Consider the following 6,059-nt stretch of genomic DNA (forward strand, 5'->3'; position numbering starts at 1 on the left):
ATATACAATGGAGAAAAGACAATCTCGTCAGTAAGTGGTGCTGGGAAAACCAGACAGCTACGTGTAAAAGAATGAAATTAGAACACTCCCTAACATGATACACAAAAATGAACTCAAAATGGATTTTAAAAGAATGACTGGAACCAGCCGTTTCTAATGGCAGAAAGTGAAGAGAAACTAAAGAGCCTCTTGAAGAGGGTGAAAGAGGAGAGTGAAAAAGCTGGCTTAAAATTCAACATTCAAAAAATGTTGGAAGGCATGGAATCTGGTTCCATCACTTCATGGCAAATAGATAGGGAAAAAAAATGGAAACAGTGACAGGTTTTATTTTCTTGGACTCCAGAATCACTGTGGATGGTGACTGCAGCAATGAAATTAAAAGATGCTTGTTCCTTGGAAGAAAAGTTATGATAAACCTAGACAGCATATTAAAAAGTAGAGACATCACTTTGCCAACAAAGATCTGTAAAATCAAAGTTATGGTTTTTCCAGCAGTCATGAACAGATGTGAGAGTTGGACCATAAAGAACGCTGAATGCTGAAGAATTGGTGCTTTCAAACTGTGGTTTTGGAGAACTCCTGAGAGTCCCTTGGACTACAAGGAGATCAAACCAGTCAATCCTAAAGGAAATCAACCCTGAATATTCACTGCAAGGACTGATACTGAAGCTGAAACTCCAATACTTTGGCCACCTGATGTGAAGAGCTGACTCACTGGAAAAGACCCTGATGCAGGGAAAGACTGAAGACAGGCAGAGAAGGGGACGACAGAGGACAAGATGGCTGGATGGTATCACTGACTCAACGGATAGGAGTTTGAGCAAACTCCAGGAGACACTGAAGGACAGGGAAGCCTGGTGTGCTGTCCATGGGGTCCCAAAGAGTTGGACATGACTCATGACTGAGCAACTGAACAATAGTCAGTGATGTTGAACATTTTTCTAATGTGCTTTTTGACCATCTGTATGTCAAGGCTGTATATTGTCACCCTGATTATTTAACTTATATGCAGAGTACATCATGAGAAACACTGGGCTGGAAGAAGCACAAGCTGGAATCAAGATTGCCGAGAGAAATATCAATAACCTCAGATATGCAGATGACACCACCCTTATGGCAGAAAGTGAAGAGGAACTAAAAGTCTCTTGATGAAAGTGAAAGAGGAGAGTGAAAAAGTTGGCTTAAAGCTCAACATTCAGAAAACGAAGATCATGGCATCTGGTCCCATCACTTCATGGCAAATAGATGGGGAAACAGTGCAAACGGTGTCAGACTTTATTTTTTTGGGCTCCAAAATCACTGAAGATGGTGACTGCAGCCATGAAATTAAAAGACGCTCACTCCTTGGAAGGAAAGTTATGACCAACCTAAATAGCATATTCAAAAGCAGAGACATTTTTGCCAACAAAGGTCCGTCTAGGCAAGGCTATGGTTTTCCAGTGGTCATGTATGGATGTGAGAGTCGGACTGTGAAGAAAGCCGAGCGCCGAAGAATTGATGCTTTTGAACTGCGGTGTTGGAGAAGACTCTTGAGTCCCTTGGTCTGCAAGGAGATCCAACCAGTCCATTTTAAAGGACATCAGACCTGGGTGTTCATTGGAAGGACTGATGCTAAAGCTGAAACTCCAATACTTTGGCCACCTCATGTGAACAGTTGACTCACTGGAAAAACTCTGATGCTGGGAGGGAATGGGGGCAGGAGGAGAAGGGGACAACAGGATGAGATGGCTGAATGGCATCACCGACTCGATGGACATGAGTTTGAGTGAACTCCAGGAGTTGGTGGTGATGGACAGGGAGGCCTGTCCACAAAGAGAAGGACACGACTGAGTGACTGAACTGAACTGAACTGAACTGAACTGACGGGCTCAATAAAGGACAGAAATGGTAGGGACCTAACAGAAGCAGAAGATATTAAGAAGAGGTAGCAAGAATACACGGAACTGTAAAAAAAGATCTTCACGACCCAGATAATCACAATGGTGTGATCACTCACCTAGAGCCAGACATCCTGGAATGTGAAGTCAAATGGGCCTTAGGAAGCATCACTATGAACAAAGCTAGTGGAGGTGATGGAATTCCAGTTGAGCTGTTTCAAATCCTGAAAGATGATGCTGTGAAAGTGCTGCACTCAATATGCCAGCAAATTTGGAAAACTCAGCAGTGGCCGCAGGACTGGAAAGGGTCAGTTTTCATTCCAATCCCAAAGAAAGGCAATGCCAAAGAATGCTCCAACTACCACACAATTGCACTCATCTCATATGCTAGTAAAGTAATGCTTAAAATTCTCCAAGCCAGGCTTCAGCAATACGTGAATCATGAACTTCCACATGTTCAAGCTGGATTTAGAAAAGGCAGAGGAACCAGAGATCAAATTGCCAACATCCGCTGGATCATCGAAAAAGCAGGACAGTTCCAGAAAAGCATCTATTTCTGCTTTATTGACTACGCCAAAGCCTTTAACTGTGGAATCACAACAAACTGTGGAAAATTCTGAAAGAGATGGGAATACCAGACCACCTGACCTGCCTCTTGAGAAATCTGTATGCAGGTCAGGAAGTAACAGTTAGAACTGGACATGGAGCAACAGACTGGTTCCAAATAGGAAAAGGAGTATGTCAAGGCTGTATACTGTCACCCTGCTTATTTAACTTATATGCAGAGTACATCATGAGAAATGCTGGGCTGGAAGAAGCACAAGCTGGAATCAAGATGCCAGGAGAAGTATCAATAACCTCAGATATGCAGATGACACCATCCTTATGGCAGAAAGTGAAGAACTAAAGAGCCTCTTGATGAAAGTGAAAGAAGAGAGTGAAAAAGTTGGCTTAAAGCTCAACATTCAGAAAACTAAGTTCATGGCGTCTGGTCCCATCACTTCATGGCAGGTAGATGGGGAAACAGCAGAAACAGTGGCTGACTTTATTTTTCTGGGCTTCAAAATTGCTGCAGATGGTGATTGCAGCCATTAAATTTCCCTGGTGGCTCAGAGGTTAAAGCGTCTGCCTCCAACGCAGGAGACTCGGGTTCGATCCCTGGGTTGGGAAGATACCCTGGAGAAGGAAATGGCAATCCACTCCAGTATTCTTGTCTGGAGAATCCCATGGACAGAGAAGCCTAGTAGGTTACAGTCCATGGGGTCGCAAAGAGTCGGACACGACTGAGCGACTTCACCTTACCTTACCTTACCTTACTCCTTGGAAATAAAGTTATGACCCACCTAGACAGCATATTGAAAAGCAGAGACATTACTTTGTAAGCAAAGGTCCATCTAGTCAAGGCTATGGCTTTTCCAGTGGTCATGTATGGATGTGAGAGTTGGACTATAAAGAAAGCTGAGCACCGAAGAATTGATGCTTTTGAACTGTGGTGTTGGAGAAGACTCTTGAGAGTCCCTTTGCAAGGAGATCTAACCAGTCCATCCTAAAGGAGATCAGTCCTGAATATTCATTGGAAGGACTGATGCTGAAGCTGAAACTCCAATACTTTGGCTACCTGATGCGAAGAGCTGACTCATTGGAAAAGACCCTGATGCTGGGAAAGATTGAGGGCAGGATGAGAAAGGGATGACAGAGGATGAGATAGTTGGATGGCATGACCGACTCAATGGACATGGGTTTGGGTGGACTCTGGGTGTTGGTGATGGACAGGGAGGCCTGGCATGCTGTGGTTCATGGGGTCGCAAAGAGTCGGGACACGACTGAGTGAGTGAACTGAACTGATGTCTTCTTTGGAAAAATGTCTATTTAAATCTTCTGCCTAATTTTGGATTGGGTTTTTTCTCTTCTTTTTTTTTGATATTGAGCTGTGTGAGTGGTTTATATGTTTTGGAGATTAATTCCTTGTCAGTTACATCATTTGCAGATATTTTCTCCCATTCCGTAGGCTGCCTTTTTGATTTATGATTTCCTTTGCTGTGCAAAAGCTTTTAAGTTTAATTAGATCCAGTTTGTTTTTATTTCCATTACTCTAGGAGATGGATCCAAAAAAGTATTTCTGCGCTTTATGTCAGAGTGTTCTGCCTTTGTTTCCCTCTAGTTTTATAGTGTCTGGTCTTACATTTAGGCCTGTAATCCATTTTATTTTTGTGTGTACTTTTAGAGGATGTTCTAATTTCATTCTTTTATACGTAGCTGAACAATTTTTCCAGCACCACTTATTAAAGAAATTCTTTTCTCCATTGAATATTCTTGCCTCCTTTGTCATCTATCATTGGCCGTAAGTGCATGGGTTTGTCTCTGGGCGTTCTATCCCATGCCATTGATCTGTATTTCTGGTTCTGTGCCAGTACCATACTATTTTAATGACTGTAGTTTTTTTAGTATAGTCTGACGTCAAGGAGCCTTATTCCTCCAGCTGTTTTTCTTTCTCAAGATTTCTTTGGCTATTTGGAGTCTTTTGTGTTTCCACACAAATAAAAAAATTTTTTGTTCTACTTTTGTGAAAAATGCCATTGGTAATTTGATAGGGATTGCACTGAATCTATAGACTGCCTTGGGTAGTATAGTCATTTTGACAATACTGAGTCTTCCAATCCAATGAAATATCAACCACCTTTTGACTAATGTTTGCATGGTATAGTTTTCCATCCTTTAAAAGTTCCGGTATCCTTATATTTTAGCACTTTTAACACTTAAAAAAATCAATCTGACAATCTTGCTTTGACTGGATGGTTTATTTATATTTGATGTAATTACCACTGCAATTACTGCTCTATTTTAGTGTAAATCCATTATCTTATTTGCTTTTCATTTTCACAGACTATTCTATGTTTATCTTTCCTCCTTTCTTGCCTTTCGCTGTTGTTGCTCAGTCGCTTAGTAGTGTCCACCTCTTTGTGACCCCAAGGACTGCAGCATGCCAGGCTTCCCTGTCCTTCACCATCTCCTGGAGCTTGCTCAAACTCATGTATATTCAATCGATGATGCCAACCAACCGTCTCATCCTCTGTCGTCCCCTTCTTCTGCCTTCCATCTTTACCAGCATCAGGGTCTTTTCAAATGAGTCAGGCCTTCATATCAGGTGGCCAAAATACTGGAGCTTCAGCTTCAGCATCAGTGCTTCCAATGAATATTCAGGGTTGATTTCCTTTAGGATTGACTGGTTTGATCTCCTTGAGTCCAAAGGACTCTCAAGAGTCTTCTCCAACACCACAGTTCAAAGCATCAATTCTCCAACAATCACCCTTCTTTATGGTCCAACTCTTCACATCCATTCATGACTACTGGAAAAACCATAGCTTTGTTGGCGAAGTCTCTGTTTTTTAATATGCTGTCTAGGTTTGTCATAGCTTTTCTTCTAAGGAGCAAGCATCTTAATTTCATGGCTGCAGTCACCATCTGCAGTGATTCTGGAGTCCAAGAAAGTAAAGTCTCTGTTTCCATTGTTTCCCCATCTATTTGCTATGAAGTGATGGGACCGGATGCCATGATCTTCATTTTTTGAATGTTTAAAGTCAGCTTTTTCACTCTCCTCTTTCACCTTCATCAAGGGATTCTTTTGTTCCTCTTCACTGTCTACCATAAGGGTGGTGTCATCTGCTTATCTGAGGTTCTTGATATTTCTCCCAGCAACCTCAATTCCAGCTGTGCTTCATCCAGCCTGCATTTCTCATGATGTGCTCTGCATATAAGTTAAAGAAGCAGGGTGACAATATACAGCCTTGACGTACTCCTTTCCCAACTTGGAACCAGTCCCTTATTCCATGCCCAGTTATAACTGTTGCCCATAGTTGTCCCTTGTGTTGTTGGAAGAGGGTGTTTGCTATGACCAGTGTGTTCTCTTGGCAAAACTCTGTTAGCCCTTGCCCTGCTTCATTTTGTACTCCATGGCCAAACTTGCCTGTTACTTCAGGTTCTCTTGACTTCCTGCTTTTGCATTCCAGTCCCCTATGATGAAAAGGACATCCTTTTTTGCTGTTAGTTTTAGAAGGTCTTGTAGGTCTTCATAGAACCGTTCAACTTCAGCTTCTTTGGCATTACTGGTTGGGGCATAGACTGGGATTACTGTGATACTGAATGGTTTGCCTTGGAAATGAACAGAGATCATTCTATCATTTT

The sequence above is a fragment of the Ovis aries genome, chromosome 3 (genome assembly GCF_016772045.2).
Source record: "Ovis aries strain OAR_USU_Benz2616 breed Rambouillet chromosome 3, ARS-UI_Ramb_v3.0, whole genome shotgun sequence".
In the NCBI taxonomy this organism is placed as follows: Eukaryota; Metazoa; Chordata; class Mammalia; order Artiodactyla; family Bovidae; genus Ovis; species Ovis aries.